Raw genomic sequence first — 13,164 nt, forward strand, 5'->3', positions numbered from 1 at the left:
ATGAATGTAAATTTCCAAAGTACAGCTTATGGATTACATTGGCATCCCCCTCCCCCCCATGACTTCCCTCCCACTCGCAACCCTCCCCTTTCCCACTCCCTCTTCCCTTCCATTCACATCAAAATTCATTTTCAATTCTCTTTATATATAGAAGATCAGTTTAGCATATATTAAGTAGAGATTTCAACAGTTTGCACCCACACAGAAACACAAAGTGAAATATATTGTTTGAGTACTAGTTATAGCATTAAATCTCAATGTACAGCACATTAAGGACAGAGATCCTACATGAGGAGTAAGTGCACAGTGACTCCTGTTGTTGACTTAACAAATTGACACTCTTGTTTATGGCATCAGTAATCACCCTAGGCTCTTGTCATGAGTTGCCAAGGCTATGGAAGCCTTTTGAGTTCACCAACTCTGATCATATTTAGACAAGGTCGTAGTCAGAGTGGAAGTTCTCTCCTCCCTTCAGAGAAAGGTACCTCCTTCTTTGATGACCTGTTCTTTCCACTGGGATCTCACTTGCGGAGATCTTTCATTTAGGTGTGTTTTTTTTTTTTTTTTTTTTTTTTTTTTGCCAGAGTGTCTTTGCTTTCCATGCCTGAAATACTGTCATGGGCTTTTCAGCCGGATCCGCATGCCTTAAGGGCTGATTCTGAGGCCAGAGTGCTGTTTAGGACATCCGCCATTCTATGAGTCTGCTGTGTATCTCGCTTCCCATGTTGGATTGTTCTCTCCCTTTTTTATTCTATCGGCTAGTATTTGCAGACACTAGTCTTGTTTATGTGCTCCCTTTGGCTCTTAGTCCTATCATTATGATCAATTGTGAGAAGAAATTGATCACTGGGACTAGTGAGATGGTATTGGTACATGCCTCCTTTATGGAATTGAATTGGAATCCCCTGGTATTAACATTGCTTTTTCTATATCCCATTAGGTTTAGGTATTTTATGCTTACATTTTCTTTTGTCTCATAATATTTTAAAATTTTCTTTGTGATTTCTTCTTTGACCCATTGGTTGTTTAAGATTGTGTTATTTGATTGTCGGTGCTGTGGCTCACTAGGCTAATCCTCCTCCTTGAGGTGCTGGCACACCGGGTTCTAGTTCCGGTCGGGGCGCCAGATTCTGTCCCGGTTGCCCCTCTTCCAGGCCAGCTCTCTGCTGTGGCCAGGGAGTGCAGTGGAGGATGGCCTAAGTACTTGGGCCCTGCACCCGCATAGGAGACCGGGATAAGTACCTGGCTCCTGCCATAAAATCAGCGCGGTGTGCTGGCCGCAGCGCGCTGGCTGTGGCGGCCATTGGAGGGTGAACCAACGGCAAAGGAAGACCTTTCTCTCTGTCTCTCTCTCTCACTGTCCACTCTGCCTGTCAAAAAAAAAAAAAAAAGATTGTGTTATTTGATTTTCATAAATGTATGAATTTTTCAATTTTTCTTCTATCAATTTCTAATTTAATTATGTTGTGGCTGGCTGTACTTTTTTTTTTTTTAGTTAATAAATGTGAATTTACAAAGTGCAACTTTTGTACTGTTTTGGCCTCCTCCCCAACCTTCCTCCCTCCTGTAGCCCTCCCCTCTCCCACTCCCTCTCCCATCCCGCCCTTCATTGAGTTTCACTTTCAATTACCTTCATATACAGAAGATCAACTTTTTTTTTTTAACTTTTATTAATGAATATGGATTTCCAAAGTACAGCTTATGGACTACATTGGCATCCCCCTCCCCCCCATGACTTCCCTCCCACCCGCAACCCTCCCCTTTCCTGCTCTTTCTCCCCTTCCATTCATATCAAGATTCATTTTCAATTTTATATATATACAGAAGATCAGTTTAGTATACATTAAGTAAAAATTTCAACAGTTTGCACCCACATAGAAACACAAAGTGAAATATACTATTTGAGTACTCGTTATAGCATTAAATCTCAATGTACAGCACATTAAGGACAGAGATCCTACATGAGGAGTAAGTGCACAGTGACTCCTGTTGGTGACTTTACAAATTGACACTCCTGTTTATGGCATCAGTAATCTCCCTATGCTCCAGTCATGAGTTTCCAAGGCTATGGAAGCCTTTTGAGTTCTCCGACTCTTAAGAAGATCGACTTAGTATACACTAAGCAAGGATTTCAACAGGCTGCCCTCACACAACTGCACAAGGTATAGGATATTGTTCGACTAGTAGTGTTATCTTTAAGTTTCATAGTAAAACACTTTAAGGACAGAGATCCAACGTGGGGAGCACGTACCCAGTGACTCCTGTTGTTGATTTAACAATTGGCACTCTTATTTATGACGTCTGCAATCACCCAAAGCTCTTGCTATGAGCTGTCTAGGCTATGGAAGCCCCCTGAGTTTACCAACTCTGAACTTGTTTAGTCAAGGCCGTATCACAGTGGAGGCTCCTTCCTCCCTTCAGAGAAAGGTGCCTTCCTTCTTGATGGCCTGTTCCTTCTGCTGGGGTCTTGTTCACCAGGATCTTTCATTTAGGTTGTTTTTGCCACCATGTCATGGCTTTCTATGTAGCTGTATTATTTCAAACTTTTTCAAGTATATTAAGACTTTTTGTGACCTAATATATGGCCTATCCAGGGGAACATTATTTGTGTACTTGAAAAAAAAAGTCTATTCTGACTTTGGGTCTAATTGGTCTATAAAGATGGTCAAATCTTCAGTTTCCTTATTGACCTTCTGTCTGGGTGTTTTATCCATTATTGAAAATGAGGTATTGCAGTTAATTTCTCCTTTTAATTCTATCAGTGTTTACTCCTTAGGTGCTCTGATGTTTGACATATGCATATTTATAATTGTTACATCTTCTCAGTGAATTGACCTTTTTTTCATTACACAAGGTACTAAATGTCTCTGGTGACAGTTCTTTACTTAAAGCTTATTTGTTTATCAGCATAACCACCTCTGCTCTCTTTTGGTTATTATTAGCATGGAATCTTTTTATCCTTTCACTTTCTGTCACTCCCCCACTCGCGGAGGAACGACACCGCTGTTTTCTTTCCCCGGGCCTCCGCGGAGGAGCGGCACCCCCGCCACTCCCCCGCTTTCGCGGAGGAGCGGCACCAAAGAGCTCTCCGACCCACTCTCTCAGGGGGCCCCGCATGTTGGCTCTCTCCCCCTTTTATAGTCCTCTCCCACCAATCCGTGCTCCACTGCCCGCGTGCTGAGCACGCCGCTTTCTTCCAATCAAAGGTTGGATCGGGAGTCAGCTAATTAACGAGGCAGCTGTGTAAGATTTGTTTACTCCCTCTCAGTGCCATATGGTGGGAGATCAGACGCATAGAGTTAGTTTCAGTCCACAGTCTCAGTACTTATTTGTCTCCCGGGGGCCCCGCCATGTTGCGGGAGACGGACCCTGCTCCCCACACTTTCAATCTGTGTTTATCCTTAGATCTAAAGTGAGTCCCCTGTAGACAGTGTATAGCTGGATCCTGGCTTGTTTGTTTCAAACCCATTCTGCCATTCTGTGCCTATTGATTGAGGAGGTTTTTTCATTTATATTTACTTTTAATGCAATCAAACATATTTAATACAATCACTGACATTATATTTAATGCAATTGCTTTTGACATTTTGTTATTTGTTTTTTTGTACTTTGTATATCTTTTGTGTCACTCATTTCCTCCATTATTGCCTTTCTTCGTTTTCAGGTGATTTTTTTTTTTTGCAGTGACATGTTTTGTTTTGTTTTGTTTAAGATTTCAAACACAGCAGCACTTTATTAACAAGGACACGGTAATCTGATCACAGGAAATACTTATAAGTCTAGAATAAATGATTTGGGGTAGCATAAAATGAATGCTAACAAGGGCAGGCATCCCAATGTGTCTGTCTCACAGCTGTTCAATGTGAAGCTGGCTTGTAAGCAAGGAAAGACAAGGCAACACTTAGACAAGTCCAGTATAAAATACTTCATTGCTTTCAAAAAGGTCATGAACGGTCATAACCCGTAACTAAAAAAGGGAGCCTATTAATTGGGCCAAATAGTCCTGTTAGACTTTAATACTGTCTGGTACTGATTCTCTCTCTCTAAGTAATGAAGCCAATGTTTATGTTTTTGACAGGAGTCATTAACCTTTCTGATAGAGATAGTTCAAAGCCATCTCATCTCAGAACACTGGGTCTAAGAGTCAACTTCTTGCCACATTGAGATATTTTGCTTGAAGTCTTCAGTGATGTTACATCAGCATGTTAACATCATCTGAAAACCCAGCGGGCACAAAGGAGTCATGCATGTATACAAATACATAAATGGAGAGGATCCCGTATTCTAAGATCATACGACAGAACTTATGGCTAAAATTATTTCTTGTGGCCACTCAAGTCAAGAATATCAGTGTTTTAATAAGGTCCCTTTGGAACACATAATATTTCTAAGCAGGCATTTGGAATGCTCAGAAGATTCTACTTTCAGTCTCCTAGGGCCTCCTAAGACATAATTTAAAGTGAGAACAATTGTCTTCTGACTCGAGCTGAAACAGCAGAAACAGTTTCTCTCTAAATTCTGGGAAACTGTACATAACATGCCTTTTTGTGAAACTGAAAAAAGCCAATCAGCATACAAAGATAAAGGATGCAATATACATTGAGATGGAGAAATGCCCAGGCATTCTCAGTCATCACTTGTGCAAAGCTGGGTGGCACAGTGGGCCAGTTCTGACTGGGTGGTCTGGGGAAGATGTGCTATTTGATGCACAAGAAAATGATTGTATGGAAATATGGGGATAGAAGAGGCAGCAGCTCTGTGCTTCTTGCTGTGCTGCCTTTATTATGTTCCTAGTGCCACTGAGACAAGTTAAAAACAGCCCGCAACAGCAATGTTCTAATCATCAGCCACCTTTTCTACCTTTCTTCTTTTTCTGTAGATGTTTCTTTTTTGTTGCTGGAGTTCCTGCAGGTTTCTGGTGTCTCGGGAGGATGATGTTACTCGTGGAGGCAGACACAGCTGCTGCAATGCCAAGTCTTGGAGAGGTGGGCGGGCTGTTCACGGTTTTACTGGCATCCAGTTCAGACGAAGCTGCCACGGTTGCTCCCTGTGTCTCCTTTCCAATTTGATCCTTCTTTTTCCCCTTTTTTCTTCCTTGGTAGTAGAAACGTCCTCACATTGGCAGCCACCTTTCTGGATCTGGGGTAACTTCTGGGTCATAATTCTTAGGCAGCTTTCCCTTCTTTTTTTTTTCTTCTTCTTTTTCAAATCTCTCTGTCCTTGCTCCTTTGGCTAGCTGTCTCCAGTAACTTTTCCACCCTTCTTCTGAATGTATGTAGCACCAGGAGAATTTTTCAAGAGCCTCCACATCCACCTTTAGAGACATAACTATCTGAGGATGGCAGGTTTTTACTAAGAACATTTGCTTTCTCTGGATCTACAAGCGAGTAAGCAGACATAAGCTGTGCCAGGGTGTGAATATCTTTGGGACTTTGCTTGCAAAACTGTTCTAGGTCCCTGATTGCCTCCTTCTGCTGCCCGTATTTGAGGTTGAAGTTTGCAGCTTATAAAGGACAAATGAACAGGAGATTTGTTTGGGCTGATGGTTTTGATACCACTGGATAGCTTGGATGAAGACCTCAAGGGCACTATTAATATCTTCCTCATGGCTGTACATGGTCACTAACACAGACACCTTGCCTGGTTTATGCTTTAACTTCTCTATGCTTCTCACCATGCTTCTCAATATTAGACATGCTTTGGAAATATTGGGAAATTTTTGACTGTGCCATGATCAACTTAATTTCAGCTGCATTTTCTGGATGCTGATCTGAGAATTCCTGAAGCAGCCCTGTTGCTTTTACGTGCTGCTTTTCATGGCAGAGCGGGGCAGCTTGGATTAACACTGGCAGGAGATGCTCAGGGCTTTGTGACTGTAAATTGGCAGATATTTTGTAGCACTGTTCTGCATGGTTTGTGTACATAGCAAGTAAGGCGTTGTTAAATATTATAGCTTGCAGTTGTTTCTTGAAAAGCTTAAACTCTACACCTTCTGCATTGGTTAATTTCACCTTCTTGGAGTCAGAGACATTTTGGTTCTTGTTAATGGTAATGATGTTATTTGCAGTTACAGTGAGTAATCCCACATCTGTTGGCTTTAGTTTTATTATCTGACTGTAAAGTTGCAATGCCTCCTCTGTACGACCCTGAAGCTGTAGAATATAGGCCATCTGACCTTGAATGATGGCCAGTTCTGCCTGTGGGTCTTCCTCAGTCCCATCACAGTCTTCTGAAAATGAATGGCAGCACAGATCTTCAGCTTTTTGTAAGATTTTCATTGCCTGGTTCAGGTGGCCCTGTCCTATCAATGTACATGCAGCATTGTAGCACAGTTCATGTGTGCCTTCCTGGAGGCCTACGTTCTCTGGAGCCACTTTTTCCCAATTGCTTTGAGCTGCAACAACTGCTGAAAGGTTTGTTTTCCTCTCCTCATCATAATCATCTTGGGAATTTCAAACAAGATCTCTACACAGTAAAGCATTCATCATAGCATTCCAAGTGATATTAACACTTGTCTTTAAAGCTCCTTCAGTTTGTTTGCTGGTTGGCACTCTCTGTTGTCTTCAAGGCATTCTCCATTCTGTTTAGTCTGTACTCACAGTATGCCTTCTCCAAGGAGAGTGAGTTATTGGCTAACACTTTGGTGTGGGTATTGATAACATTCAAGGCTTCCTTGAAACTTCCGTTCTGGATAAGGCCTACCACTTTACAGTGCAGAGCAGTTACATCATCCTTGTTGATCTGCAGGATCTGGTTGATGGTCTTGAGAGTGCGCCTGAAGCCGCTGTTCTGGCCATAAATGTTGACTTTGCTCCACAGCGCGGGAACCGAAACTCCCCCGCTGCCACTGTTCGCCATCTTGGAGGAGATGAAGGTTTTTATTCCTTTTCCCGTTCCTTTTTGTGTGTTTTAAATATGTCCTTTGTGGTTACCATGGTCATTACTGATGACATCCTTAAATTGTAACAAGCTATTTTGACTCAATACCAATTTAAGTGCAATCACATACCAAAACTTTACTCCATTACAACTCTGTCCTCCCTCCACTTTCGGATATTGATGTTACAAACTGTGTCTTTACATGTTATGTACTCATTTGCATAGATTTATGATTATTTTTATGTATTTGGCTTTGAATTACTTTAGAAAAGAAAAAGTAGAATCATAAACCAGTATTACAGTAATACTGTTTTTATATTTGGCTGTCTATTTACCTTTAACAGAGATATTTATATCTTCAAATTACTACTTACCATTCTTTTTCTAATGATTGACCTTAGCGTTTATTGTAGGGCAAGTCTAGTACTAATGAACTCCCTTACTTTTTTGAAAGACAGTTTTGCTGGGTTTAGAATTTTTAATTGAAAAAGGTTTTTTTTTCTTTCAACATTTTTTAAAGATTTATTTTATTTATTTGAAAGGTAGAGTTGGGGGGGGGGAAGAGAGCAAAAGCTCTTCCATCCACTGTTTCACTCTCCAAATGGCCACAACGGCCAGGGCTGGGCCAGGCTGAAGCTAGGAGCCAGAGGCTTCATCCAGATTTCCCATGTGGGTGCAGGGATCCAAAGACATGGACCATTTTCCACTGCTTTCCCAGGCTCATTAGTAGGGAGCTGGATTGGAAGTGGAGCAGCCAGGACTCGAACTGGTGCCCATATGGGATGCCAGCATTGCAGGCGGTGGCTTAACCTGTTTATGCTACAATGCTGCCCCTTCTTAAACATTTTAATAATATTAACCCATAGCATAGGATTTCCAAACGTTCCTGTCCTGTTCACAGACTTCCGAACTATCCTTGTCTAAAATTAAAATATTCAAAAATTGACAGAAAAATAGACATACCAGTTTTTGAATAAGGAAAGGTGGTATAGATCAGATCTCATGGGCACCATGACATGTGAAAGCTACAAAGGGGCTGTGATACCTGGGTAAAAGTTTATAGTTAGAGAAGTACAATAGAACATCTAAGGTCCTAAAAGAAGCTGAAAAAATTAAGACATGTAAGACTAGACATGAATAGGAGAGTGTATTAATCTATATTCAAGAAATGGCTACCAGAAGGCCAAGTGTAAAAGTATGCTACAGAATGTTGGGCTTAAGAGACCCTTGGAGCTAACTGTACCCTGAGAAGTTCTATGTTGTGATATAAATTAAAGGGTACTTTCTCATTCTTTTTGTGTGACTTTGATCTATCTGAATTGTCATCTTTTTAAAGACACTCTTTTTTTGAGATTTATTTTATTTGGGGGCCAGTGCTCTGGCTCAGTGGGTTAAAGCCCTGACCTACAGCACCTGCATCCCATTTCAGCTCCAGTTGGAGTCCTGGCTGTTCCACTTCCAATCAGCTGCCTGCTAATGTGCCTCGGAAGGCAATGGAGGATGTGACCCAGAGAAAGCTCCTGGCTCCTAGCTTTGGCTTGGCTCAGTCCTGGCTGTTGCAGCCATTTGCAGAGAAAACCCGCAGATGGAAGATCTCTCTGTCTCTCCTTTTCTTTCTCTGTATCTCTGCTTTTCAAATAACATAATTTTTTTTTTTTTAAATAAAGGCAGAGCTACAGGGAAAGGTGCAGGGCCAGGCTGAAGCCAGGAGCCAGGAGCTTCATCCAGGTTTCCCAGGTGGTTGTAGGGGACCAAATACTTGGGCCACCCTCTGCTGCTTTCCCAGGCACATTAGCAGGTAGCTGGATTGGAAATGGAGCAGCTGGGACTTGAATGGGTGTCCATACAGGATGCTGGCTTTACCTGCTACCCTACAGTGCTCACCCCTGTTACTGAATTCTACAGTCTGAGTATCCATTATCTGAAATGCTTGGGACCAGAATTGTCTTCGAATTTGCATTTATTTGGATTTTAGAGTATTTCCATGTATAATCTGTAGTCCCAGTTTCATTTCAAGGCTCAGGATTTTCCCTGCTAATTAGTCAAGGCTTTCCTCAGAAAGACCAGTGTGTAATAAGGCAAAGAAAGCAACGTAGTATAATCAAACTGTAAAAAGCTAAGACAAGGGGCCGGCGTTGTGGTATAACAGGTAAAGCTGCTGCCTGAGATGCTGGCATCCCATATGGGTGCCAGTTCATGTCCTGGTTGTTCTACTTCGGATCCAGCTCCCTATTAATGGCCTGGGAAAAGCTGGAGAAGATGGCCCAAGTGCTTGGGCCCCAGCTACCCATGTGGGAGACCTGAAAGAAGCTCCTCCCTCATGTTTTTGGCTTAGCCCAGCCAGGCGGTTGCCACCAGCTGGGGAGTGAAGCAGCAGATGGAAGATCTCTCTCTTTGTCTATACTTCTTTCTCTGTAACTCTGATTTTCATTATAACTCTATTTTTTTAAAGATTTATTTTTATTTATTTGAAAGGCAGAGTTACAGAGAGAAGTAGAGACAGAGAGAGAGAGGTCTTCCTTCTGCTAGTTCACTCCCCAACTGATTGCAACAGCCAGAGCTGAGCCCATCCAAAGCCAGGAACCAGGAGCTTCTTCTGGGTCTCCCATGTGGGTGCAGGGGCCCAAGGACTTGGGCCATCTTTTACTGCTTTCTCAGGCTATAGCAGAGAGCTTGATCAGAAGTGGAGCAGCCGGGACTACAACCGGTGCGCATATGGGATGCTGCCACTTCAGACCAGGACTTTAACCCGCTGAGCCACAGAGCCACAGCACCAGCTCCTAAATAACTCTTAAAAAAAAAAAAAAAAAGGGCAAAGACAAAAAAAGAATAATGAAAGCACCAAAAGTAAAGTTGTTCTAGACAAATATCACTTGAACAGCCGATTCACCACTGCTGAGGGTTAATAAGAGGAAAGGGTTTATTTCAAGAAGCCAGCAGTCCAGAGTGATCTCTGGATCCAAAATGTGCTCTTTCCACCCAACAAAACAACAGAAATGACTTTTAAATGGAAAGGGTTAGCCGCAAGGGGAGATTAGAAACAAAAAATGAGTCTAGTCAGTTGATATGGGCAGATTTTTCAGGCTTTGTTCTGATGATCCTTGGGATGTCAGTATTATGGGACTTCACTGTAGTTGATTGGTTGCATTTCCTCCTTAGCTGGGTGTGAGGTCTTTCATTCCAAGCATCTTTACTAGGCTCCTGAAATTCTTATGCAAACATTATTATTGGAAAGCATAGTCACAGGTAACTCATGAGATTAGTAGTTGATTTTTGTTAGTTAAAATATGAAAAGAAAGGGAGGTAAGATGCCTTTATTACAGTTACACAGTGACCTGTCATGTACAAGGGGTGTTTGATTATATTATAAGCAGGTTTCCTAGCAGACTTGCAGTCAGTGGAGTATGAGGGGCCATTTATATCTGTTTCTCTTCCCACAAGAGATGATCCACATGTAAGAACTTTCCATTCATTACTCAGAACTCCAGGTCAGCACTATTTTAATCAGAACCAGCAATGTTAGAAATACCTTGAAGACAATTTCTCTTCTCTGTGATCCTACACTCAGTTTCCAGGAAGCTATGTTTGTCACCAAGCATTGTATTCATATTTAATGGGTATAATCTGTATTTTATGATAATGTTTTGTTTTCTATGCAATTTTTATAAAATAACTGGAAATTTAAAAAACCTGTACTGTAAATATACTAAAAAGCTGGAAGAGGAGCAGCCAGGACTAGAACTGGCGCCCATATGGGATGCCGTTGCCGCAGGTGGAGGATTAATCTACTGCACTATAGCGCTGACCCTCTATTATTTTTCAAAAGAAAGAGAAATATCTTCAAGAAATGTCAGAAAACTTGTTATTAAGTAAAAATTCACTCATATAAGTCACAGATATAAATCCAAAAGAAATAAATCACTAGCCTCTCCTTTATAATCCAGTATTTGAAGCCACCAATATCTATCTGATTCATTAATACAATTCATCTTGCTATTGAAAATGCAAATTGTGTTATCATACTTTCACTCTAGCATGTTTAATGTTAAAATAGAACTGTTCATCAACTGTTTCCTCATTCATTAAAATAAGAAGTCAACCAAAACACTGTCATGGTAGAATGATAATGCATTTGTTAGTGTCATGGAAATGCAAATACTCAGTGCAATTTAATTCACACTCTGTTTAAGTGCTATAATAATCCAGCAAGCAACTCCGAAACTTCTGTTATAACAAGTATTATTAGCCATTTAAAATAGTGTAATAGAGAAAAGCTGGAGCTGACAGGATCTTATACATTGGCTCCAATTTGCCCGATAAACATTGAGACTGTCTGATAACCAATGTTAAAAATCAATTTTTAAGGATTTTTAATTTTTTTTTTTTTACTTGAAAAGCAGAGAGAGAGAGAAAGAGAGATATCTTTCAGCTGCTGGTTTACTTCCCAAATGCCTGTAACATTTGGGGATAGGCTAGGCCAAAGCCAGCAGCTTGGAACTTAATTCAGGTTTCCCTTGTGGTTGGTAGGGACTCCTGTACTTGAACAATGACTTCTGCCTCAGAGGGTGTGTAAAGGCAAGAAGCTGGATCAGAAGTCAAAACAGGACTCATATCCAGGTACTCTGATGTGAATGCAGGGATGTCAATCAGTCTTAACTGCTGCACCAAGTGCCTGTCTCTAAAAATAAATTTTATTGTGTATGAATAAGATATACAAAATAATGTTTTGGGGTACATATAATAGTAAAAAAGTCTCTATAGTGAAACAAATGAACATGTCCATCAACTCATATTGGCAAGAATAGTTAAAATTTACTTGCTATTAATGCTAAATATGAAGGTACTTTTAAAGAGTTTATGGAAATACGAAGGTACTTTTAAAGAGTTTATGGAAAAATATAATTCACTTTAGGAGTGGGTATTTGGTTTTGCAGTTAAGACACTGGCTAAAACACCTGTATCCTACGTTGATGTGGCTGGCTGATTTCTGGCTAAGCACTTGATTCCAGCTTCTTACTAACACAGACTCCAGGAGGCAGAGGTGATACCTCAAGTAGTTGGGTTTGTGCTACCCAAATGGGAGACCTGAATGAATTTCTGGCTCCTGACTTCAGCCCCTTTGCTTGTTGTGGGTATTTGGGAGGTTAACCATAGGATGGGAGCTCCCTCTCTTTCTCTGCCTCTCAGGTAAATCAATACTAAGGCTGTTTTGGTACAAAAATATTTTGAAATCTGTGCACAGAATTTTCTATAATATGCATTTTTATGAACTTCTTGAAGACACCTTCTATGCATGGATTTCAAAGTTTTTAGCACCAAAATAAATTTATCCTTTACTTCATTTTCATAAACATTTTTAAATGCCCTCTTACAATACAGTTTTATTATCTGTAATTCTCATGTTGTCCATTAGATCTCTGGACCTGTTCGTCCTGCATATCTGCCACTTTATATCCTCTGGCCTGCATCTCCCCATTTTCTCCTCCCATCCTGCCCCTGGTAATCACTATTTTACTATCTGTCTCTGTATTTTACATTTTTTCTTTTTAAAAATTTCCACATATAGGTGAAATAATGCAGTATTTTTCTTTCTGTATCAGGCTTATTTCACTAAGTGAAATAAATTCCCCCAAACTCATCTATGTTGTGGCAAATGGAAAGATCTTAGTAGTTTGTTATTGCTAGACAGTATTCATTGCATATATGCACCACGGTTTCTTTATTCATCTGTCAGTGGATACTTAGATTTTTCCATACCAGGAATCTGGACACACACCAGGAAATGAAATGACCACCTTGTAAAGATTGCTGCATCCCGTGTGCATTCAGCGTTATTCTGATGACATTTTTCTAAGATGTTATAATCTGCTTGTTAATGAAAGACTGCTCTCTATATTGGTATCTTTTCCAGAAATGCCATATTTAATCCATCCAAAAGAAATATCCAGGATATTGGAGAAACAAGAGTCATATTTTACCTAGAAATAAGTATTAAGGTAAAAAATGTCTTTTTTCTGAAACAAGTATGAAAAAGACAATAAAGGAAAAATACCTTAGTGCTTACCACTTAGAAATGAATTTATACCTCACATGTGCTGGTGAAATGGTAGGAGCAGATGGTGAACCATCATCATAATGATGTACACATTAAACTTAGGGTAGGTTAGATTTCTACAGTAAGCGAACTTAAAATTGAATTACCCTGTAATAAACATGTAACACATACAGTACCCCTACAAAAAAACTTGTATCCTTAGGCCCACAGTGTAAGGAATAGGCAAAAAT

At 40.5% G+C, this 13,164-nt stretch overlaps 1 protein-coding gene and 1 pseudogene across 1 annotated transcript in view; both read right to left on the reverse strand.

The window, feature by feature from the left end:
• EDARADD (EDAR associated via death domain) overlaps positions 1 to 13,164 on the reverse strand; it is a 171,871-nt gene that overhangs the window by 124,966 nt on the left and 33,741 nt on the right. The gene's annotated exons all lie outside the window — the stretch shown is intronic.
• On the reverse strand, positions 4,455 to 7,197 carry LOC127483464 (signal recognition particle subunit SRP72 pseudogene; annotated as a pseudogene).

Source organism: Oryctolagus cuniculus, chromosome 13 (assembly GCF_964237555.1).
Source record: "Oryctolagus cuniculus chromosome 13, mOryCun1.1, whole genome shotgun sequence".
NCBI lineage: Eukaryota > Metazoa > Chordata > Mammalia > Lagomorpha > Leporidae > Oryctolagus > Oryctolagus cuniculus.